Below are 25999 nucleotides of genomic sequence, written 5' to 3'. Positions count from 1 at the left end.
AACTAAAAGTAGTCCTCCTGCGGCGCCGCCGCTCTTCCTTTCGCTCTTCGACTGTGGCTCCATCCTCGCGGTACACGGCTTGCGCGCGCTCTCCGGAGCAGGCGCCGGTCACGGCTGCGCGCGCGGGCAGATAGAGGCGGTCCTGCACCAGTAAAAGCGCTGGCGCAGGGTCTCACCAGAGCATTTCAGCTTGTACTTTGTCGAAATGTGTTCAGATTAAAATATTACTCGCTGCTGAAACATCAATACCGAATGTTGACAGGGATTTCCCGCCAAAATAGTTTCAGCTGTGAGTGTCTTTCACCACACGTACGCGATTTCGGCGTTGGTTCAACTCGCCTTCACCTCCGTGCGTCCGTAGTTTGTCAACTGCTGGTCAAACTGAGTAGCTTGCTTTAAAAAAATTGTAACTAGGCGGCTAATGGGAACAATTTAGCAAGTCTGTGTATGGTTTCTTTGCAGTTTTGACTGGTTTTGCGAGCTGCCGGTAAACTTGAGAAGTGTGGCAGCAGTTGTCTTCCATGTATTTTCAACTTCAGCTGCAGATCTATGAGCGCTTGCATGCGTGGCGTACGAAATCGAGAACTGGCACACCAAACGAAAGCAAAGCACGAAATATGTGGCTTTATCCGGTCGCTTTAGAGTCGTCACTGCTTCGTTAAATGCTGCACTCAAAACATGCAGTTAGCTTACATTCACGACACAGACAATGCCTCAGAAAGCATGGCTGAGCAGCTAAAAGCCAAGGACCTTATTCTATACTTAGATGTATAACGCGAAAAGTGTAAAAAAAGATATGACGCGCGCGCGCATGTGGCACTAAACAAGGCGAAAATATGAGCAAATCCGTACAGAGTGTGTGGCAGCATATTAGTTTAGAGATGAGCAATTGCTCACTTGACTAACAGAGCCGCGACCATAGCGTTGAGTCATTCCCCAGTGAAGCATGCCATAAAGTGCACTTACGCGTAGTGCACTTCGCAGCTCAAAAGAGACTTTACGCTACGCAGTGCTAAACGGGAAAGCGGAGTGCACTCGCATAAGCACTCGTTGGTACGAAACTGGCAACTGAAAAACATGTTTTAAAAAAGAAATTTGAACCTCCAAGCGCTAAGCTCAGTGAACTGCTTTTTAAAATAGTAAAACACTCAAAAAATGCCTAAATTTGACATCAGGCCATAATTCGGGAGACCCCCTATCAACAAACACCACGCACAATGACAATCGCACCCTAACTGAAAATGGCGTAGTCGCAGTGGCGCACCACGCTTAATGTGGAAGTTGCGTACGTGGTTTTTGTTTTTGTTACGTAATATTTTACCCGTCGCTATTATAAAACGATTCCTCAAATGAAAATATGAACAAAACACGTAAAATCAACTTGTATACATATCTTAATACATAATACATTTCTGACGCAGAAACTTCTGCCGGCGAGGCTACGCACTCGGCCCTCAAAGTCTGTTTTGCGAACGCAATCCGACCTGAGTGCACATTTTGGCAAGTGCACTTGTGTTACGCTGTTTAGCAGCGGTAGAGTGCACTTTTCGTAAGTGACACTCGCCGTAAGTGCACTTTATTTTGCACGCTTGACAGGGGTAAGGCGCGAATATAGTCCGACGCAAAGCACGCACGCGCGTGCGCTCGCACACACTCCGTTACGTTGGCGAAAACACTCCGTCGATAGTTCCGCGAGCTCCAGCGCCCAACGTAACCGGCGGCGGCCAGCGCGCCCCGACGGGCCCGGCGTAGAGAGGGCTCCTGTTCCATTCGAGCTTCGGCGCCGTCCACCGCGTTTACACACAATGCATCGCGTAGAGAAGGATGGCGGACGGCCGCATAAAGAACGTGAGTGGCACGAGTGGCACAAACGTTGAACTTGCTTCGGACAGCTTGGTGGAGAGGTTTATCGAAGCCAGCGGCTGACTATTGTATGAACCTTGAACCGACCTTGAACCACACGCCCGCGTATTGAGTGCCCTCCGAACGAGGCCCTCGACACGCCCATCTCAGAAGCGGAAGTTAGAGCCGAAATCCTGAGCTTAAAGACACGATCAGCTCCCGGCCCCGATGGAATAACAAATAAAATGCTATGAAACGTAGACGACGCTTCCATAGCGGGACTCACCACCTACGTGCAAGAAGTATGGAGTAGCGGTCGTCTTCCCCAGCAGCGAAAAACTGCAAACGTGTGCTAATTCCAAAAACTGGCAAGCCACCGAAATTGGAAAATCTCAGACTATTTTTCTAACTTCATGCATTGGAAAGCTTATGGAACGCGTAATCCAAACAAGGCTGACTAATTTCATTGAGAAAAACGACCTATGGCCGCATGAGATGGTCGGGTTCCGACCGGGCCTGTGCACACAGGGCGTAATGCTCCGATTACAACACGACATAACTGACTCGAAAGCCAGAGACGCGAAGGTAATTTTAGCACTAGATCTAACAAAAGTATTTGACAACGTAAAACACCAGGCAAATCTCGCGGGACTGCAGGAATTAGGAGTCGGCGAGAGGACTTATAATTACGTAATGGATTTCCTGACAAACAGGACGTTGAAAGTAAAGTTTCAGGACCTAGAATCCCCCACTGTCCACCTGGGAAGTAAAGGAAGGCTGCAAGGCTCGGTGCTCTCCCCCTTCCTCTTTAACGTGGTGATGAGAGGCCTGTAAACTCAGATAAATGCAATGTCAACAAGCGCGATGGAGCGTCTGCTTGCTGTGATGATAGTGATGGTGGCTTTGCCCTTCGTAGCGGGTCGCTGCTGCCTTCTGGTGTGGCGGAACCAAATATTAAAAAAAAATAACAAAGAAAGAAAAAAAAGTCCGCCAATACGCTGTCCAGGCTCTACGGTCACAAGAACAAAGGTCACTTCCACAGGCTCCTCAAATCTCAAGGCAGCTGACAGCGTCCGGATCTCGGAGGTCGGCAAAATCGCTGGACAAGCAAAAATCACGTGGTTGATTGTTTCTGCCGATGCCCCACAGATGGCGCTAGTTGTGTCGACATTGCACACAACTAAGCCAATTCAAGAACAGCGGAAAAATCAGCCACGCGCTTCATGAAGCTACTGGAATTCAGCCGCAGGCGCGCTTACTGAGCATCTGGCCCGAATGGAACCAGAATCTCATCGTCATAGGAGCACGCAACGAGGAAGCTGTCCGCAAGCTCTTGAACATCAAGCACATTAGGGTCGGAGGTAATCTGTACGCAGTGTCTGCATATCTCAAGCCTCAAGATGCGACATGCAGAGGAGTCATTCCTGTCGACTTGGAAACCACGGAAGACGAAATCATGCAAGCCATTTACTCTCCACAAGCTGCAGTCATCGGCGTTCGCCGCCTTGGGAAAACAGTCATGGTAGCCCTCACATTTGACGGGCGCAAATTACCCCGACACATCTTCTTCTACCAGCAAGCGACCCCGGTCCGGCTATACAAGAAAACCACACCGACGTGCCTGAAATGCGGCCAGGTAGGCCATCGCCAAGACGTCTGTCCTCATCCGGACGCGTCATGCTGCCCCTCCTGTGGTGTTCAGAACCCATCTTCTGGCCATGAGTGCACAGTTACCTGTTTCACCTGCGGAGGCGATCACCTCACCAACTCAAACAGATGCAAACTTAAATATCGGACACCAACCCCCCGAGGTCAGCGATCTGGCACCGATCAAACCAGCACCCGCTCATCCAGGGACAGACAACGTTTGCAGCACCATGAGCCACATAAACATCAGCGCCTGCGGTCGTCCAGCGGAGGCTCTGCAAACTCCCGGCGTTCCAGCACTTCACCCGGGCGGCGAGGCGGCAGTCAAAGAGAAGACAAGCGAGACGGCTCCGCACAAAAGGTGAGCTGGGCTGAGGTAGCCATTACTTCCCCTCAGTTGTTGGCACAAACCAAAATGCAAGATAAGCTCAACACGCTCGAAGCCGAAAACCGCCGGTTAAAACAGCTCCTCTCTCAACCCCAAAACAACACATCACCCACGCAAACCAACCCCCTACCCTCCACTGACACTAGCGCCTCTCCACTCGCACCCAACCCCCCTACCATCCGATCTGAAGCCACAGGGGAACCCGAGCAGTATACCGAAATTAAAACGTGGGTAACCCAGGCTATAGATAACCTAAGGACAGAACTTTTTCAAAGTATGCGGCAGATGATTCAGGAGGCTATGCAACCAGTCGTGCCACAGATGAGGGAAGAAATTAAGCTCTTATTAGAACCTATGTTTCAAAACCAACGCGTTCACGACGCAAAGATAGCGCGCCTACAACAACAGGTGGCGGAACTCATGCGGTCTGCCTCCCCACGATTGAAAGGCTTCCGTCGCCGACACGCTGTCGCGGACGAAGACTTGGAATCCTGCCTCGAACCCACCCTCGAACCTATGCGTTCCATTTCCGAAGAATCTTCTCCACCTGTACCATGCCTACCGCCCGGACAGCAACCACCCACAACTTAAGCGTCCTACAATGGAACTGCCGCAGCTTCCGCCGTAAGAGAGCCTCACTCCAACAATACATTGATTCTCTCCCAAACCAACCAGATGTCATCGCTTTACAGGAGGTTAACAACTCCGCAAAACTCATTAATTACTCCACACACCAACGCACTCCAGCAACTTGCATTATGGTTCACAAGGATTATACTGCACTTGCTTTAGATCTAGAAGAAGATGATGTAGTGTACGACTTTGTACAAATCCTACCTAGACACCGCAACGGTACGGGCACCTACATTCTCAACATTTACAGTAAACCCACCCAAATTGCCTTCCCTTGCGCCAGGGTGTTCACAAAGGCACTCACTGTCGCCCAAAGAGCTCCGCTCCTTATTTTGGGTGATTTCAATGCGCAACATCCATCCTGGGGCTACCCTAAAGCAAACAAGAAAGGCCGCATCCTAGCAGACACCATCTCAAACCTCATGCTTACCATGCTGAACGACCCGGCCCAACCTACTCGACTTGGCAACAGTGTCACGCGTGACACCAGCCCCGATCTCGCACTAACCCACGGCGGTAAAGCTTGCCTATGGGAAAACACACTGGAAACTTTAGGCAGTGACCATTTCATTCTGATCATCCATCTTGCAAGCAAAACGCATCGACATATGCGCGGTACTGCCAAAATCACTCATTGGACCGCGTTTCGAAAAGAGCAAGCTGACCTTGATCACCCAGATATCACTGATTACGCTTCCTGGGCATCGGACCTTAGGCACCTGTCTTCTAAGTACACCCGAGCCCTGAAAACATCTTTAGACCGCCCTGCTATTGACTCCCATCTCCTGCACCTGTGGGATGCCCGCAGAGGCCTGGTGAAACGTTGGCGCCACCAGCGCCACAACAGAACGCTCAAACGCCGCATCGCAACCCTAACGCAAGCTGCAGAGGACTATGCATGGAACCTTGCTCAATCAAATTGGCTGACAAGATGTGATTCCCTGAGTGGTAACCTTAGCTCGAAACAAACTTGGAGCTTACTCAGATGCCTCATTGACCCCAACAACTCCAAAAGCGACCAACGCAAGAACCTTGCTAGGGCTCTACATGGTTACCGCGGCTCCAATAGAGATCTCGTACAAACCATCAAACAAAAGTACTTCTGCACCACAGTCGACACGGACCCCCTCCCTCCCTATAATGGGCAGCCAAACGAGAAACTAGATGCGGAATTCACCGTCAAAGAAATACAGGCCGCCATCCTAGCCATGCGCAGAGGCACAGCTCCTGGGAAAGACAAGATCACGGTGGAACTCCTCGCCAATCTCCACGACGCAGCCCTCACGCAGCTCGCGAATTACATTAACAACTGTTGGCGCATGGGTCGCCTGCCAAACGAGTGGAAGACTGCGGAGGTCCACTTCATCCCCAAACCGGGCAAACCCATAGATATTAACAAACTACGGCCCATCTCTCTCACCTCCTGCGTAGGGAAAGTTATGGAGAAGGCGGTGCACATTAGGCTCACCCGATATCTTGAAGAAAACGACTTGTACCCACACACCATGTTCGGATTCCGGCCTGGCCTATCCACCCAAGATATACTCCTCCAGCTTAAGGAAGAAGTCATAAACCCCCCTAACAAGCCTTTCTTCAGGACAATTCTCGCTCTTGACCTCAAGGGGGCGTTTGATAACGTAAAGCACCACTCTATTTTGGAAAATATGAGCCACATCAATTGTGGTGCAAGGACCTATGCATATGTTAAAGACTTCCTTCACGGTCGTACCGTCTACGCCGACCTCGGTCTGGCAGAACCCAGCCAAATACAGCTAGGCACACGCGGCACGCCACAGGGAGCTGTTCTATCACCCTTACTTTTCAATATTGCTTTAATCAAACTCCCAGCCCAGCTAAATAAGGTATCGCATCTACGGCACGCCTTCTACGCGGATGACATCACCATCTGGACCACTGCCTATTCTACCGCGGAAATCGAAGACCGCCTTCAAGAGGCCGTAACCATCGTGCAAGCCTACGCCGCTAACTGCGGCCTTACTTGCTCCCCCGAAAAGTCGGAGTTGCTGGTACTACACAGCTCCCGCCAACGCAAACCCACTGTTGAAGTCAACCTCAATGGAAACCCAATACCACAGAAGGACACCATCAGGGTTCTAGGGCTTTACATCAACGACAAGGGCAGAAATGTGTACGCCCTCACTCGGCTCAAAAACACCAGTCTGCAGGTTGCTCGTATGATAGCCAGGGTCACTACCAACGACAGGGGTATGCTCGAACAAGACACCCTGCGCCTGGTTCAAGCATTCATCATTAATAGAATTGTGTATTCGACACCGTATCTGCACCTCAAAACGGGAGACTATAAGCAAATCGACTTTATTATACGAAACGCAGTTAAAAAGGCGCTGGGCCTGCCCCAAAGCACTTCCACAGAACGTCTTTTGCAATTAGGGGTGCACAATACAGCCGAAGAACTCCTTGCCGCCCAACGCGCCACCCAGATAAATCGCCTAGCAGCAACCCGCACGGGCCAGACCGTTCTTATGGACCTTAACCTGACTAGCCCGCAAGGTCTCGTACAAAAACAGACTATACCGCCCGGGTGGTCAGACTCGTTCATAGCCAATCCCCTACCCCGCAATATGCATCCTCTGTTCCACCAAGGGCGCCGGAAGGCGCGGGCCAAATACATCCAGGAAAAGTACGGGACGGACACTGAATCCTACTACGTAGACGCAGCAAAGTCAGAAGCGGGGTACACGGTAGCGGTTGTGATTCACCAACAACAACTGGTTGATGCCCTCACCATCTGCGATGACAATATAGAAATGGCGGAGGAGGTGGCCATTGCTTTAGCCGCCACGCATACCACCTGCGCCTATATAATAACAGACTCTATGGCTGCCTACCGCAACTACATCAAAGGGCGAATATGTCCCCAGGCTGCCAGAATATTGAAAAATTATGGACACCCCGAACAAGACAAATGCCTCGTCTGGACACCGGGACATGAAGGCGTGGAAGGGAACGAGTGCGCCCATGCCGCTGCCCGAGCTCTCCTCCCCCGGGACTCGACCCCTCCATCCTCCACACCGCCCTATCCCGGCCCTCTGGCGACGTATGCGGAGAGGTTACAGCACTGCAGACTCTCTCGCAGAAAATATCCACCCCCAGCCAAGGGGCTCTCCAAAGCGGAGGAAGTCAGATGGCGACGCCTACAGACAGGTACATATAACACACCAGCCCGTTTAAACACAATACACCCCGGGTTCTGCGACCCCAAATGCAAATATTGCGGGGAAAAGGCAGGCCTGCACCACATGGTGTGGACCTGCCCACACAATCCTCCAGATGATCCGAATGCAGTGCCAACAATTGAGGGGTGGGAGGCTGCCCTATCCAGCTCTGGACTAGAGGCCCAACGGGCCCTCGTGACACGTGCGCGGGTAGCAGCGGCAGCCGCTGGAGTCCCGGACTAGGGACCCCACCTACACATCCCCCTTCCTTAAATATACTAAATAAAGTTTTTCACTCACTCACTCACTCACAACAGGTGCAGACGAGATATCTTGGAACGTGTAAAGGGTGATAAGAGAGTGTTAGTTGGAGCCTTCCCAGGGAGAACAATGAGGGCAGTGCTGAAAGAGAGTAAAAATAGGCTGTTGAAGAATTCCGCAGAGCGCAGTATGGTAATAGTAGCCGCGGGGCTAAACGATGTCCCAAATGGTGACGCTGCAGGAGTGATGGAAAGTTTAGCTAAGGGAGTTGACAAGATCAGGGAGATAGCAGTGCAAACGCAGATAGTTGTATGCACAGTACCAGAGGTGCTAGGATTGAACGGAAAGCTGGAAAAGGACATAGTGACAGTTAATCAGGACATAAGAAAGTTAAGCCTGGAGAAGCGTTTCGAAGTGGTTGAGGTAAACAGGGAGGTGCATAAAGCAGGTATTGGTAGGGCTTTTCAGCGAGATGGCATTCATTTTAACAGAAGGGGGAGAGCAGAGATCGGCTGGCGACAGGCAGGCAAGGCTGTAGCTTTTTTAGGGGGTCCGCGAGGACTCCGTGCACAGAGATAGTTAGAAGTGAAGCAGAAGAAAGTGTAATAATGGAGGCTGAGCCCTTAAAAATGGAAAGAGTAGGTCCAGAAAGAAAAGTACAAAAAATAAATTTAACACTGGGATCGGCTACATGAACATGCAAGGAGGTAGAAAAAGAGCGAAATGGCTAGAGATAGAACAGCAGTTGAAGGATGACAAAATAGGTGTGTACCCTCGTCTGCACTTTTTAAATAATGTACAAAGCTCCCCCAGTCCTTTCTTCCTCTCTACTTCCCCTCGCTATCCTCTCTCTATCCCCTTTTCCTTCCCGCCGGCCGCAGCTCAAGTGCTTCAGTTTTTTAGATAGCAGTTGCCGCGGCCGGCAATACTCTTTTCCTTCTTTTTGATTATTATAAAAAAAAATAAAGCATCCACTAGCCCCCCCCCCCCCCCCCCCTTTGCGAGACTCATCTCGGGGATCTAGAAGATCCGCCGTTTATAGAAGGCTACGTCTGGGAAGGGTGCAACCGAACGAGAACGGAAAGAAAGGGTGGAGGCGTAGGTATGTTGATACACCAGGGAACAAATTGGCAAAGTATTAAATCATCTTGTAAAGAACATATCTGGGTTTCAGGAACAATTGCCGGCATAAGGACATGGCTTGGGGTAGTTTATTTAGGAAGAGGACATCAATGCAGGCAAGAAAACAAGGATCTTGTTGAATGTCTCAGTGACGATATAAGCCAGTTTGGAAACGGGGCCAATATTATTCTACTGGGGTACATGAACGGACAAATCGACGATCAGGATGGATACACGGATTGTAACGGGAAGCTAATGCTAGATTTCTGTTCTAGTTATAGTAAAGAGAAACAAAATGTGAAGGCCAAATCACGTGGAAATTCCGCAACAGGCAGACTACCATTAACTATTGACTAATGTCGCAGGAAATTTATAGCAAGGTCAGAACAATGAAAATAGACGAAGAAGGGGAGTGTAGTCTTGGAAGTGATAATAAACGTATAAGTCTGCAGATGGGGCCCTTGATAAAAAGAGAAATAGAACTTAGACAAAACGTAAACGCAAAATTAAACGACGATCAAATAGCGCAGATAGCAGCAGACATAGAGGAAGCAATAGAGAAAAGCCCCATGAAAGACTGGGATTATGAACAGGTAGAACTGCTCATAAGGAGGAAAATTCAATAGGTTAAAGTAGCAAACCGCTGGAATGGAAGAGCAAGAGGAAGAGAGGAGCTGGTGGAATAAGGAAGTCAGGGGAGCTATTGAACAACGACGGGCTGCTTCAAGGGAACACCGAATGGCAAAGAAAGCACAGGTATCTCAGGAGGAAATCGACCAAAATGGGAATCATATCGACAAAAGAAACTTGAGGTGCAGGCCCTCGTCCAAAGTAAAATAAGGCAGTCCACCGATCGCTGGATGGCTGACATATACGGTGCCTCAGAGACGGAGCAAGAAAATTCTGGAGCCATATAAGCTGGCTAGGGAAGAAGAATCAAAGAAAGCAGGATTGGATTCAAGATAACGATTGAAATTGTTTAAAGGAAGGCAACGCAGTGAACTACATTACATCAGTTATAGCCGAGTCATTTAAGTGCGACGATAGGGTAATCTTCGCAAATCAGGAAGCAACACAAGGTAGCAGAATACAAAGCAGCTTAGAACTGACCAATCTAAACTGGAAACACATCTACAGGAATAGATGGAATTCCGATCAAGCTGAATAATGAACTCGGTCCAAAAAGTAAGGAAACGTTGTTAAAAGCTCTGGAAACAGTCATAACGAATAAGCAAATTCCGGACAGCTGGCGGCAGAGTAAAATGAATTTGATTTACAAAGGGAAAGGAGACAGGATGCACATAAAATCCTACAGGCCGATTACCATAACATCTGTAATGTGCAGGTTGGCCATGCAGGCGGTGAAAATAAAGGTGCAAGCATGGGTAGAAAGTAACAAGATACTCGGAGAACTTCAGAACGGCTTTAGAAATGGTAGGCGCTTAGATGATTGCCTGTTCGTGCTTACCCAATGCATCGAAATATCTAGAGTGGAAAATAGACCTTTGTATTTGGCCTTCCTGGACATAAACGGAGCGTACGACAACGTAAGCAGGGAACTCCTGTGGAACATATTAAAAGGAGAAGGTAGCGGTTATGAGATAATAGAGTTCCTACAGGAAATATACCGGGATAACAAAGTAGAAATTACGTGGGTAGGGATAAGAAGTACGGAAGATGTCAAAGTATGCAAAGGATTAAGACAAGGCTGTCCTCTATCACCGGTGCTGTTCATGCTTTATATGATAAACCTGGAACGGAGGATACAAGAGAGTAACCTAGGTTTTGACTTGTCATATAGATTAGGTGGAAAGGCGGTAGAGCAGCGCCTCCCCGGTTTGATGTATGCAGACGATATTGTGCTGCTAGCTGAGAGGCTGGAAGAATTGCAAACTCTAGTTAAGTATTGCGGAGACGAAGAAGACGCTGTAGGCTTCAGTTTCAGCGCAGTTAAGTCGGGTCTGATGATTTTTAACGGCTCAACTGATCAGGGTCTTAAAATACAAGGCCATGAAATACCTAGAGTAGCAGAATATAAATATCTGGGGGTATGGGTAAACGAAGGATTGGCATACATTGGAAAGCATGAGCAATCACCTAAGGCCAAAGGGCGAAGGAATGCCGGGATAATGAAGCATAAGGCATTGTGGGGATACAATAGGTATGAGGTTTTGAGAGGTATTTGGAAAGGAATTATGGTGCCCGGACTTACTTTCGGAAATGCGGTTTTGTGCCTAAAATCAGAGGTACAGTCGACATTAGAGATGCGTTGGAAGATTAGCACTAGGTGCCCACGGCAAAACTACAAATTAGGCGGTACAGGGAGATATGGGCTGGGCATCTTTCGAAGTACGGGAAGCTCAGAGTGAAATATTATATGAGGAACGCCTGAGGAAATCGGACAATAACAGGTGGGCAGCTAAAGTAAAATACCTGTACTTAAAAAGCGTTGACTCACAGTGGAGGAAAAGAACTAGGAAACTAACTAGTAAGTATGCTAATCACAAGGACGGAGAAATAAAGAGCATTAAGCAACAGGTGAAAAACACAGAAGGTAAAAATTGGATAAATTCGATGGAAAAGAAAGAGTGTGGAATTATACCGAAAGTGGAAAATGCAGATCTTGAAGGAAGATTTCCTTGATAACTCAAGAGGCAGTGCCCTACTTTTTGAAGCTAGATCAGAGTGCCTTAGAACACGCAGCTACAAAAAGAAATTTAACAATGGAGATGACGCATGTGCTGTATGTGGTAACTCCAGTGAAACAATTCACCATATTATAGTCGAATGTAATGGTATCCATCCGGAAGTTGATGCAGGCGCTATCACTGTTCCTGAAGCTCTGTGGTTTAGAGATAACAGTGGCTAGGTGAATAAACCGGCGGTGGAAACTAGCAAAAAACGACTGGAAGATTGGTGGCTTGAAAGCAGAGAAGTGACATAATGTTAGTAATGTAGAAACAAAAAATTTAAGAAATAGAATGATGGTTTAGTTAACCAATCTAAATCAATAATTAAGATATAGGGAGAAAAATGAGCATGATAGTTACTGCTACCACCCCGTTTCAAAGGGGAGGCTCCTATATTTCATCCATCCATTGACTACTGTCTAATGTAGCAGGGAATTTATAGCAAGGTCACAAAAATGAAAATAGACGAAGAAGAGGAGTGTAGTCTGGGAAGTGATAAACGCATTAGTCTGCAGATGGGATCCTTGATGAAAAGAGAAATGGAACTTAGACAAAAAGTAAACGCAAAATTAAATGACGATCAAATAGCGCGGCGTTTTCCTCCTCGAATACCCTCGACCGCCGGCTGCGCGTGCTGCACACGGGACGCTTTTTTGGGCATCGCTAGCTCGCCGTCCGGAAGTTGGCTAACACATGCGCACGCTCTTAAGTTCGCGCTTTTTCCAAGCTCTGTTATTGAATGAAAACACGAGTAAGACATGCGACACGCTTGACAACCACGAACCACATAAATTAGCGTCTCGTACGCGCCATGAAAGTGCCAAATACGAGCGCTTGCGGTACGAACAACACCACCTGCTGCATACATCTCACATTCCTTTTGACTTTTTGATAGCGTCTGTCTAAAGCCGGCATAGTATATGAATCTTAATATTTACAATATATTTGAACATTCCAGAACATGTTCAGCATACCAATGTTTAGTTAAATGTAGATTCACCTCGAACTAATTTTCGTGGAAGTACAGTTTATGAAGTTGCTCACGAGTGGAGTTTTTTTAGTAGTGGGATGGTTACTGGGAACAAGCAGGGACATTTGCTTTGATGGCCGTCCTAGAATTTTCTATCGAGGTTCAGTCTGAGTTTGGCACCGCGCAGTGCACATGCTACGGCTTAATCGTTTTGGTAGTCGAGAAATTTCGCGGCGGCTTGAAAACGAATATGAACTTTTTTCTATTAAGCATGAAACGCCTTTAGCTCCCGCTGTCGGCGACCTTGAGGTGATGTCGAGCCGAAATCGAGAGCCAAAGATCCGAGCACCGATTTCCCGCCATCCAAGGAAATTGTCCGCACCCCAAAATTTGGCCCTCTCGACCACCGAAATTAGACCTTGTCCGAATTGCATCGAAACTGGAGTCAAGCCTAATTTTAGTATGACGAATTCAATGGTGATCTCCAAAAATTAGGTGGGCTAACCCCAAAATTTGTCTCTCTGGAACCCACATATTTGACGTCGTCCATATTTGACCAACATTGGGGTCCAACCTAATTTGGCTATGGCGAATTTAATGGTGACATCCAAATTTAGGTTGCCACACCAAAATCTAGCCCACCTGGACTCTGAAATATAACTTGTTTCGGATCTGATCGAAATTGGAGTCGAACATTTGACTATGGGAAATTTAGTGTTGGCTTCTAAACTTAGGTAGGCCACCCCCAAAGTTTGACACACTTAGGCATTTTCCGCCCACATTCTATTCCTATTTCAACCCGCCTAAAAAGATGTTACAAAGAATTTCTGAACCTAGGTCTCGCGTTATCGTTGAAAAGCGAGACCTAGGTTCAGAAATTAAAGCGTGTATGCGAATGTATGCGCATTGTATGCATCAGCCGTCGCTATTATAGCACGTTGAGTGGAACCATGAGGTGAAAACAATAACACGCATAACGGTGCAAAATGATCAGTGAATTAAGTGAGATTGCCAGATTAGTGATGCGCTTGCATGGAGTTTCAGTATACACAGTCGCTTGTACCTCGCAGAGATGGGCAGTCTTCGTCGGTGTTAAAGTTCTTGCGGCCGATGTTGTGCAGCCGCTTTTTTCTTCTAACGGTGTCTTTCTTGCCGCTCGGAACCGCGAAAAGAACAAAGCCTTTTTCACGCCGGCTTGTGCACTGAAAGGCGCAGCAGCTGGGCATAGTGCTGCACTAAAGGAGCGCGAATAACGCGAAGTGCAAGCTCAGGGAGCTCGGTCGTAGCAGCGGCAGCTGCGTAAAAAATGGCGCTGACGAAAAATGAAAACACAAAAAGAGCGAACTTTTAGCGCGCTTTTCCCGGAGACCGCCCGCGGAGCCAATCACCATCCGATGGGAGAGGTGAGAGAGGAGGATCGACGAGGGTGCGCGGCGCGGCAGCATAGTTCGCAGAAAGTTCTTCGGGCCCTCCATATGCTGCGCAACCTAGACACCCCAGAAAAGGCCCGCCTCCTGCAGGTGTTCAACGGGATCTGGGAAAGCGGCATCCTTCCTGAGAGTTGGACTACGGCCATCGTGGTCCCCGTCCTCAAGGGGAAGAAGCCCCCCCCAGCAGCTCTCGTCCTACCGCCCCGTGTCCCTGACATCCGCAGCCTGCAAGGCCGTGGTCCTGGAGCGCCTCTCTTGGATCGCACGGGTGAAGAACTTTCTCCCTGAAAGCCAGTCTGGGTTCCGGAGACACAGGTGCACAGCGGACTCCATTGCGGACGTGGTGTCCACCCTGGAAGAGGCACAGTACATGGGCGATGTCGCCTTTCTCGCCCTTCTGGACGTCGAGTCTGCCTTCGACCACCTACCACACCAGGCCATCCAACAGGCTCTGGATGACCTGGGAGTCACAGGTAACCTGCGGCGTTTCATAACAGCCTTTCTTTCCAATCGTACCCTGCAGGTCCGGGTTGGACAGACCCTGAGCTCGCCTCGCCCCATCAACACCGGAGTGCCCCAGGGGTCTGTTCTCAGCCCCTTCCTGTTCAACCTGGTGCTGGCCGGTCTCCCGAGCGCCATCAAACAGGGTCAGGACCACAGAGTGCTGACCTCGATTTACGCTGATGACGTGGCGCTCTGGGTCCCGGCCCCAAGGAGGAGGATGATCTCTGCCAGGAAAGCCCTTCAACGAGCCCTCGACTCCGTGCAGCAGTCCCTTCGCGACAGGGGGCTCAAGCTCTCTACCGCAAATGCTGAGGCCCTCATGGTGCACCCTTTGGGAGCACGAGCGTCAGCTCATGCAACCACCCTGATGATCGACGGCACCAGCCTGCCCTGGAGATGCCAGGTCAAGTACCTGGGGCTGGTGATCGATCACCGCCTCACATGGATCCCTGCAGACAAGGCCTACCTGGGTCATCTGAACCGGGTTGGACGAGCAGCCCAACGTCTTCTTGCAGGGGGCAACGGCTGCTCCACATCATGGGCAATCCGGCTGTTTGAGGCGGCCGCCACCTCTTCCATACTTTATGCCCTACCTTTTGTTTCCCTCAGGCCCACCAGAGTGAACATCCTGGACGGAGCACGCAGGAAATGGATCCGACGCCTGCTGGGAGCAACGCAGTGCTCTAGGATTGCGGCAACTCTGGCGGAAGCCGGTGTCTACCCCCTGACCCTGCAGCTCCTCCAGAGAGGCCTCACTCACGTGGACCGCCTTCACCATGCCCCTGACGGAGCTTCCCTCTTGGCACGGCTGTGCAGCGCCCCCATTCACAGATGGGGCAACTGACGGCTGTATACAAGGACTTCATCAGAGATGCCCCAGGGTATTCCATCCTCCCTCCTCCACCAACACGTCCTCCTTTACAGGTCACCCTTGACCTGGAGGGGGTCAGCAAGCGCCGCTCCCCAGTTGCTGCCCTGGGCCAGGCTGCCGCAGCCCTGATTGAAGAGTGCAAAGGGAGCACCCTCCTCTTCACTGACGGCTTGGTCCTGCCTTCCACGGGCCAAGCTGCAGCGGCTATGACGGCCCTACAGGTGTGGGTGTCCAGCTCTTGCTGGCTCTCCTTTCCAGGTAGCTTTACCGCTGCCAAGCTGGCGGGCCTCCACCTGGCAGGGGACTTCCTGGAGACTAGTCAGCCCCCAGGCTTCTACACCATCCTGTGCGACTCGAGGCCGGCACTGCAGCTCCTGCGCAAGCCGTCCTGCTTCCAGCTATCGGCTTGCCACCTACGAGCGCGCCTCCAGGCCCTGGAGGATGCCGGCTTCGTCATCTCACTGCACTGGATCCCGGGCCATGCGGGCATCCAGGGCAACGATGAGGCCGACGCACTTGCCAAAGCGGCCCACTCCGACCAGGTAAGTATGACTAATCATATATCTGCCTTTGACTTTTCCAGGCTCCCCCTCAAGAAGGCCGTGAGGGCCCTGCACCCCGATCGGCAGATCGCCGAGGGGAGGACTTTCCACCGCCTGTCCGACAAGCTCGCCCGCAGGGAGCGAGCTCTCCTCTTACGCCTCCGCACCGGAGGTTCCTGGACGCCCACGGAGATGTATGTCCGTGGCCGGGCCCCCACCCCAGCGTGCCCATCCTGCGGTGATACAGGAACGCTGGGGCACCTCCTCTGTGTGTGCCCGGCACACGCCCACCACCGTCGCAAGATGGAGGCAGGCTACCGGGCCCTCGGACTTCCTGTGGCCACCGAGGACCACCTGCTCTTCCCGGCCAGGAGCCCCCTGGCAGCCCACCGGCTCCTGCTGGCCTTCCTGGAGGAGTCCGGCCTGGCTGCAAGACTGTAGCCCACCACCGGACCTGCTGGCCACGGCGCTGGCGACGGAGCCGACGACGAGAGCGACTCCACGACGATGATGACCCCCCCTCCCCTCCCAACATCCCATCTCCCCTTCCCTCGAACACCAAGAGTGCCGCCGCGAATTAAGGCCGGCATAACCCGTGTCCGGTATCCCCCCCCCCCCGAGAATAACCCAAAGACCCCAACCAACCCAACCAACCAAGTCGCTACTTTCAAATTATCAAGGGATTTTACATCCGAGTAGGGAACCTACATGTTTCGCCGTGGCGCCCGGCTTAAGGGACACTGCAGCGGTTCTCAAATGTACCTGTACCATTGGTTTTGAGGTAGATTATTTGTTGATCATGCCTGTGAAGTTATGTTTTCGATTGTACATAAAACACCTGCGCAATCGTCGACTAAAAGCGCGCAATTCAAATTTCCCGCGCCCCTCACGACAGCTACAGAGGAGGAAAGCGGTGGGAGAAACCTCGCTTCTCCGTCCGTCGTGACGTCACCGTTAGGAGCCGGAGGCATTCAGTGCCAACGGAGGGGGTTTTCGGCGTGCGCTGTTCCTCGTTTTAACGCGGTAGCGTTAAGGAGCTCGTGTCGCAGAAAAGCCGGTGTCGTCGGCGGCGTTGGCCGTGAGCGATAAATCCCGGCATGCACTTCATGCATGCACGTCATAAATAAAAAGCAACTTCCAAGATGGGCTGGGTGGGAAGCGAACCAGGGTCTCCGGAGTGTGAGAGGGAGAGGCTATTACTCAGCCACGAGTTCGATGCTTGAAAGCGGTACAAAAGCGCTTCTAGTGAATGCGGTGTTGCCTTAGAAACGTGCCGTAGAACGTTATACTGCGGTGTATATCGGTAATTATGAGCATGTTACTTACAGAAGTCGCAGTTACACGAGTAGCGAAGTACGTTTCCGCTACATTTCTTCTGCGCTCTGCGCAAATGCAGAGCCATCTTGCGGCAAACACAGAAGAACCCCTCCTCGCAATGTGCGGCGCTGCCCCGACACGTGGCGCGCCACTCGCCCCTGACGTTTAGCCGTGCACCCTCACGGGTTATAGAATCAAGCGTCTTTCCTTTCTTTAGATCACTATCTTCGCTCACCCGCTTCTCCCCTTCGGGCCGCGCGGTTACCGGTGCGAGGATGCCCCAATATCCTTGCGTTTAATAAGTTTTCTCGCTCTCTCCCCTTCCAACATCCAGCGTGCGTCACTCGAACAGTGGCGTTTAGGCGACGCGGCTCCTCTTTCCGCTCACAGCGCGATTCTAGGTGCAGCGTCTGATGCCGGACGCCTCTGACCTGATCGCTGCGCCGTAGCGCTTCTGCTGGGAAAGCGTCCCCTGCGATGTGTGCCGAGCTGCTTCCGAGGAATCATGCTTTTGCGTGGTGCTCCCAAGCGAGATAGAGGACGATCCCATCAAGGCGTCAGCCCCATGATCGCGTCCGCCTTCATGGCGCGTCGCTGCCCGGCTTTCTCCCTCCGAGACACCGAGTTCTTTGGTTCGTTCCGCTTGCTCAGGCGCACGTTTCGTTGCCGCGCCGAACGCTGTGTGACTCAAGAACATACCGAGCGAATGTGTGGGCGGTGCGAACGAGGTGCAATAACGCTATCGCGTTCCACTCTTGAAGGCGAAGCTTAAGCGTCCTCCAAATTTTTGCGTACGTTGCGGACGTACAAAACACGTCAACTTAGTGTTGTGCACCTGATACAACACAGCTCTGCATGTGTTCGGATGCACGAACAGCTGTGGACGCGACGATGTGATCTTCCATTGTATTAAAAGCTCACGGCGTAATGTGGTGTTGCTGAGAAAGATAAATTCAAGTCGGCCAAAGGAAACTTTCTACTCGAAGCATTTTCGTAACTGTGACCACATGAAGTTTGTTTCTAATGCGATTTCTATAGGGCTTTGACAAAAAGGCATGGCTGAACCATGACACGGTTCCTTCTGTTTCCTTGTACAAAATAGTCGGGACAGTCATCTGCGATCCGTTCATGGACTGCTATCTCATGATGGGACGATCAGACAGCATCGGCGCATAATTGTATTCGCGTGTCTCTTTTCTTCTTTTTTTTTGTTTGCGCGAAAGCTTCGCGCAACGGCCTCTGTGCTAAACATGGACAACGCATCAGTAGCACACGCTGATGATTTTTGTGAACTAGCAGATGATTAGGAAGAGTTCACTGCTGTGTCGAGCTACATTGTGAAGACTGCGAGATCGTTTTCAGCACGGCACGTGCCTGATATGTTCGTGGAACCCTTACGGGAGCATTATTAGAAGATAAGGATTGTACCGCTCAGCAGGGTAGAGGCGCATTCAGGTAAGGAGCACGAAGAGCGAGGTTTCCTTCGGTGCGTCCCAGCAATCAATCATCAAAGTTGTTCATACATGGTCTTGCGATTTTGCACCTGTTGCTGCCTTGTCATTTTACATAGCCCTGCCTTGTTTTGAGATGCACATTAAATTGGAAATGAAAACGACGAAGCTCTAGTAAGAGAACACATTTCGGAACACTGCTTTCTCATGAAGGTATGGGTGAGGAGGAGCTGCAGCTTGGCTTTCAACATACCTCAGCCGTCAATTCACTAAACGTGTATTGTGAGAGTACGATAAAAAGGGAAGGCTTTCAACGTCTGCTAAATGTCGTATGACTCAAGCAGCATTCTGCGCGCATTTGACTTGGTCTCCAGCACAATGGCCCCCTCAACGCCTCGTATGCATTGCAGAGCTCCGCAACCGCATTTGTCTGGTGGTAGCTGTGCACTTCTTCACCTTTCTATAACATTCTTCGTTTACCCAAGGTGCCACGACTGGCATTCAAAGCAGGATTTGGTACACCAAGCTTTCGGTTCATTTTTCACAACAATGACCTTTCGGGCGGGGTGAGAGGCCTGAGACGGAGATGGTCCGCTAGAGCATTGTTCGCTGCCCTTCCTTCCCAGGAAAATGCGGGCCGAGGTTTCGCTGAGGGCCATGTAGTTTCTGCTAATAATCACACACACTATTTTTCAAAATGCCTGTAACTAAAGCAAGTTTTCGTGCCAAATCTACGCTCCCCGCAACGGAAGTGCTGCATCGTTTGTGGGCGTATCTTGTACGGATACATGCGGTAAAAATCCCGATGGTCATTCGTGTGGAAATGGCATGCCATAATGACATTCACAATGCCGCAGTGAGCTGCGATCAACCCAGTGCAGCGAAGGAGCCGCATCGGCAGCTTCCCCGCTCCTCGGAATGTCGTCACGCGACGTCTTGGCCAATCACGGGCGGCGGCGCGACCCGCGGTGAGCCCCGTCGCGCGGGCTACGTAGCTCTGCTGAAAAAAAAAGCTATTTTTGCTTTCTTCTGCCTAATTTTAATCGGATAACCGAGCTCGCAGCATGAAAAACTACGGCTTTCTGCTGAAAGCCCAACTTTTGCAAAAAGTGCTGCAGTGTCCCTTTAGGCCTCATTCTCACAGCCGGTTTTTCTCTCCTCCGTCGAGTCCGTCGCGCCGGTGCTCGCCGGAGAAGGGGAGTTAATGGTGGCAGTGCTCGCCGAAATCGGGTGGCCGGCGCCGTGGGGTTATACTGGTTATACTATGTTTTGATCCAAGGCGCCATCGGTCAAGACGGTCCAGTGAGCGCGCTCGCTTCTCTCACGTGACTCTACGTCACGGCTTGCGTTTCGCGACCAAGCGAGCGCCGGCCGCGCGGGCTCGCATGCAGACGGCGGTGCGCGAGCACAGAGAGAGAAAAAAAGCGGGGGTTGCCCTCCTGTCTGGTGCCCCGCGAAGCGCACGCTGAAAGAGACAACAGATGCTGTTTCTTTTTTCTTTTTCATTTCTCAATGCACCGGGAGTCGCTGCTAAACATGACCTCCTGCCAAACTTTACGATGTTTTAGCTGTATATTTCAATGGGTTTATCAAAAGAAATCTTGCAAGTTCTGGCGACCCATTCCTTTATTGATGACAGAGTTATTATATATGTTCCTTTAGACTTCTTCGATTTCGCTGACTGCCATGACTAATATTGCCGCGAAACCTTCAAAACAGTATTTGTTGTTTTTTCACAGCCGCCGGCATACAGGCTTATCACTCTGATTCTGGACCGCGTATCATTTCCGTAATCTTTGTTTGTTAATGCTCGATGTCGCGAGTCACACCTTTATCAGTTTTGTTGTAGCGCAAGATGATCCGAGATCTGTCTCGAAGGTTCCGGCCACTCGGGTGTCTTTCCACAATGTTCCAGCCCGTGCTGGTAGCTGTTTGCGACGTTATCTAGATTGTTCTGTGCAGCCTTTAAATTGAGCGTTGACGAGTGTGACGAGCATTCTTTGTCCGACGAGCACGTTTGTGCTATCGCCGCCGCCGAGTTGCTTAGCTTTTTTGCGGGCGCAAGTCAGCCCAATAAAGAGTTTCTTCAGTGCAATCATCGACCCTTCATTTGTGTCGTCGACCTTTCACCCCTACGTGACATCTGGTGGAGGTGCTGCCTTTGATCCTTCAAGCGAAGACCCAAGCCGTGTTCCTGTCGCCCTGGAAGACCAGCCTACAGGTCACCGAGCCAGCCGCCGACTTCAAGGCCTACAACCCGAACACGGACTGCTGCCTGACCCCATTCGATCTCGGAAGGCATCGACGCTGACAATGGCCCAGCCTACTACAGCACCGGTTGTTTTCGTCCAACACCGTGAGCCCCCCTGCTTCCACGGACGACCGGATGAAGATGCTGGAGACTGGATGGACCTTTTCGACCATGTGGCAGAATTCAACGGCTGGAACGACGCTGCGAAACTCAGGCAGGTCTCCTTTGCTCTTCAAGGATATGCCCGAGTCTGGTTCGAAAATCATGAGGCAGCTATGAAGGACTCGGAGATTTTCAAGGAAGCGTTTTTGACTGCCTTTTCAAGCATCGTCCGAAAGGAAAGAGCCCAGGCCCTTCTTCAGTGAAGGCTTCAACTTACTGACGAGCCTGTTCTGGCATACGTTGAGGAGATGAAGCGCCTCTTTCGCCGCGCCGACCCTAACATGATCGAAGGTGAGAGAGACAAATTTTTAATGCGAGGCGTCAAAGAATCGCTTTTTGCAAGACTTGTGCGAAATCCGCCAAGAACTGTGGCGGAATTCGAAACGGAGGCGCCTACTATTGAGAAGATGTTGGCCACCCGGATGCGCCACTACGAGCGACCACTTCAGCCGGACTTCTCAATCCACTACCCCAGCGCATCTACAAGACAAGAGAACCTTCGGGACCTCATCCGGGAGATAGTGCGAGAGGAGCTCCGCCGACTGATGCCATCATCGCAACAACCGCAGGTGGCGACGCACGCGGACGTCGTCCGTGAACAAGTCCAGCAGGCGCTGGGCGTTCCTCAAGCGACGGCTGCGACTGTTCCAGCACAAGAGGCAACAGCGATGAACTACACTGGTGCATTACGTCGACCCCCCCCCCCCCCCCCCCCGACGTGATGACTTTCCGAGCCCTCGCCGCTACCGTCCTGTTCCTGAAAACCGCTCCTTTGCCCCCGCCCGCCAAGCCTACCAACGACCAACAAGCCCCAGGAAGTGCGACGCATGGAGGACAGCGAACAACCTGCCATTATACTTCCACTGCGGTGAGGCCGGCCACATTCTTCGGTACTGCCCGTACCGACGAATCGGTCTCCGCGGATTTGCAGTCGACGCTCCACGACCACGCCCAGGTGAACGACCGCAAGAAATCGACAACTATCTGCGTAGCGGTGAGATTCCGCCACCAAGCAGTCGATTCAGGTCTCCATCGCCGTACAGGGCCCGCTTTGCGTCGCTAGGACGTAACTATAATGATAGTGTGCGTGGAAGGTCCCCAAGCCCGCGCAGGGGAAACTAAACAGAGCAACCTTTGGAGGTGAGGTTGCTCAACAGCGAAAAGACGAACATCCTCCGCCGCCGACGACTACTAACGACGACGCAGCCATTTCACCGCCGCTCCACACGACGACAACACGACCAGAGTGCAAGCAGACACCGCCGCCCAGCGAAGTAACAACGATATGCCATGGCCATGACCTGAAGAAACGACGGAGCCGGGATCGGACACTAAGACCCACGTGCAATGCGAGGACGCGAACAAGTGACCTTGAAGTTGATATCGACGGTCGCAGAGTCACTGCCCTTGTAGACACCGGAGCTGACTATACAGTCATCAGTGGACCGTTAGCCTCCCATCTCACGAAAGTTACAACCGCGTGGGATGGCCCGCTGATTCGCACCGCAGGTGGCAACCTGATTACTCCATCGGGACGATGTACTGCAAGAATAACCGTAAATGGGCGTACTTACCCCACCAGCTTTGTGGTCTTGCAGCCGTGTTCCCGCGACGTGATTTTAGGCATGGACTTCCTAAATGAAAATAGGGCTATCATCAACCTGTGATCTAATCTCACCAAGCTCTCTGCAGACAAAGCGATACCTGCTACGACGACTTCGACGCAACACGTCCCTCTAAACGTCCTCGACGGAGAATTGACCATGCCGCCCCAATCAAGCGTCGCCGTCAGCGTAGGCAGCACAGATATCGAAACCGCTGAAGGCATCGTCGAAGAAAATATCCAATTGCTCTTGGAACTAGGTATCGGCATCGCAAGAGGCATCGCGAAATTCCGGAGAGGACAAGCTCAGGTGCTGGTAACAAACTTCTCCGAAGAATACCGGCATCTCAACAAGGGCACGACGATCGCTTTTCTCGACGAATTAGCGGACCTCAAAGATGTATTCGCCCTCCACGACCAACCACTGGAAGGTGCACCGGACCAATTCCGTCAGCCCAGTATTGACCCACAGCAGGAAAGACCAGATTCGCAGTCTTCTTCGAAACTACAAGGAGTGCTTCTCGTCATCATCGAAGGTACAACAAACACCACTGGCCAAGCACCGCATTATAACGGACGAACACGACTGACCTCTGCGCCAAAGCCCTTATCGTGTATCGCCTCGAGAACGGCAGGCCATTCGCGATCAAGTTGAGGAAATGCTACGTGATGACGTAATCCAGCCATCGAACAGCCCTTGGGCGGCCCCAGTCGTTTTGGTCAAAAAGAAAGACAGCACACTTCGCTTCTGCGTTGATTACCGCCGCTTGAATAGCATAACGAAGAAGGATGTCTACCCGCTTCCCCGCATCGACGACACTCTCGACCGGCTCTGCAGTGCAAGGTACTTCTCATCGATGGACCTGAAGAGCGGATATTGGCAAATTGAGGTCGACGAAAGAGATCGCGAGAAGACCGCATCCATCACACCGGACGGCCTTTATGAGTTCAAGGTGATGCCATTTGGCCTCTGCTCCGAACCAGCCATGTTTCAACGAGTAATGGACACAGTCCTGGCAGGCTTGAAGTGGCAAATTTGTTTAGTATATTTGGACGACGTTGTTGTCTTCTCGTCCAGCTTTGAAGACCACCTAAAACGTCTACAGACAGTGCTGGAAGCCATCAAGTCATCGGGACTAACGCTAAAAGCAGAGAAGTGTCACTTCGCCTACGAAGAACTCCGGTTCCTAGGTCACATCGTTAGCAAGGACGGTATTCGCCCAGACCCGCAGAAAACAGCTGCAATCGCACAATTCCCACCGCCTGTCGACAAGAAAGCTGTGCGCCGATTCCTTGGGCTGTGCGCTTATTATCGACGATTTGTCAGAAACCTTTCGCGGATCGCCGAACCGTTGACGCAGCTTACAAAGGCTGACGTACCTTTTAAATGGGAAGCGCCGCAAGGAGAAGCCTTCGACGAACTTAAGCGCTGCCTGCAATGCCCTCCTGTACTTGGCCACTTTGATGAAAACGCTGAGACCGAAATTCACACCGACGCGAGCAGCGTGCGCCTAGGAGCCGTTCTCGTCGAGAAGAGTGCCGGACAGGAGAAAGTAATCGCCTACGCTAGCAGGTCCCTCACAAAAGCCGAAGTCAATTATTCGACGACCGAGAAGGAGTGCCTTGCAATCATCTGGGCCACTTCTAAGTTTCGTCCATACCTATACAGCCGACCATTCAAGGTGGTAAGCGACCATCACGCGCTCTGCTGGCTGGCTAATTTGAAAGATCCTTCCGGCCGCCTTGCCAGATGGAGCCTACGACTTCAAGAATTTGACATGACTGTAGTCTATAAATCGGGCCGGAAGCATTCCGACGCAGACTGCTTATCCCGTGCTCCCGTCGATGCTCCCCCGAAGGACGATGGCTATGACGCCTTTTTGGGACTGGTAAGCGCCAGCAGTTTCGCAGAACAAATGCGATCAGACCCTGAGCTGAAAGCGCTAGCCGATTACTTGGAAGGAAAGACCGCTTCCCCTCCTGGTGTGTTCAGACGACATTTATCATCCTTCACGTTAAGCAATGGCCTCCTCGTGAAGAACTTCGCACCCAACAAGACTGCGGAGCTTCTCGTAGTGTCAAAACCCTTCGGCAAGAAATTCTGCAGGCGTTACACGATGAGCCCACAGCAGGCCACCTAGGATTTGCGCGCACGTTGCGTCGAATCCAGGAGAAGTATTACTGGCCGCGACTGCCTGCCGAAGTTGCCCACTACGTGAAGACGTGTCGTGAGTGCCAACGACGCAAGACGCCGCCGATCAGACCAGCAGGACTACTAAACCCGATTCCGCCCCCAATCCTGCCCTTTCAGCAAATTGTGATGGATCTCCTCGCCCCCTTTCCATCTTCGTCTATGGGTAACAAGTGGACCATCGTGGCCACTGACTACCTTACCCGTTATGCCGAAGCAAGAGCACTACCAAATGGTACCGCGGCAGAAGTCGCCAAATTTTTTGTCGAACAAATTCTCTTGCGACACGGCGCCCCAGAAGTGCTCATCACGGACAGGGGAACGGCGTTTACGGCAGAGTTGACGCAAGCCATCCAGGAATACAGTCACACAAGCCATCGACGAACAACTGCGTACCATCCCCAGACCAATGGCCTTACGGAGCGCCTGAACAAAACGATCGCGGACATGATCGCTATGTACGTCGACGCTGAACACAAGACCTGGGACGCCATCTTGCCGTACGTGATCTTCGCGTATAACACGGCAGTCCAGGAGACGACCAGAGCGACCCCGTTTAAGCTTGTGTACGGCAGGGAGGCCACGACGACGCTCGACGCAATGCTGCCGCACGTAACCAGCGAAGACAACCTTGACGTCGCCGCCTACCTACAGCGTGCAGAGGAAGCCCGACGACCCGCACGGCTGCGTATTAAAGACCAACAGCGCACCGACAGCCGACGGTACAATGTACGACGACGCCACACAGAGTACAATCCAGGAGACCAAGTGTGGGTTTGGACACCAATTCGCCGTCGTGGATTAAGTGAAAAGTTGTTGCGTCGATACTTTGGGCCATACAAAATCCTTCGCCGCGTCGGAGCACTGGACTATGAAGTCATTCCCGACGGAACATGAGCATCACAACGGCGACGCGCACGCCCAGAA

The 25999-nt window shown here is 51.4% G+C and overlaps 1 protein-coding gene across 1 annotated transcript in view; it reads right to left on the bottom strand.

Annotated features, from left to right (window-relative positions):
- Positions 1-25999, bottom strand: part of LOC146177948 (uncharacterized) — a 155329-nt gene that overhangs the window by 5845 nt on the left and 123485 nt on the right. The gene's annotated exons all lie outside the window — the stretch shown is intronic.

Source organism: Amblyomma maculatum, chromosome 10 (genome assembly GCF_055883805.1).
Source record: "Amblyomma maculatum isolate TAMU_Amacu chromosome 10, ASM5588380v1, whole genome shotgun sequence".
Lineage (NCBI taxonomy): Eukaryota > Metazoa > Arthropoda > Arachnida > Ixodida > Ixodidae > Amblyomma > Amblyomma maculatum.
The sequence above is the reverse complement of the archived record's forward strand: the minus strand, read 5'-3'. Positions and strand labels throughout refer to the sequence as shown.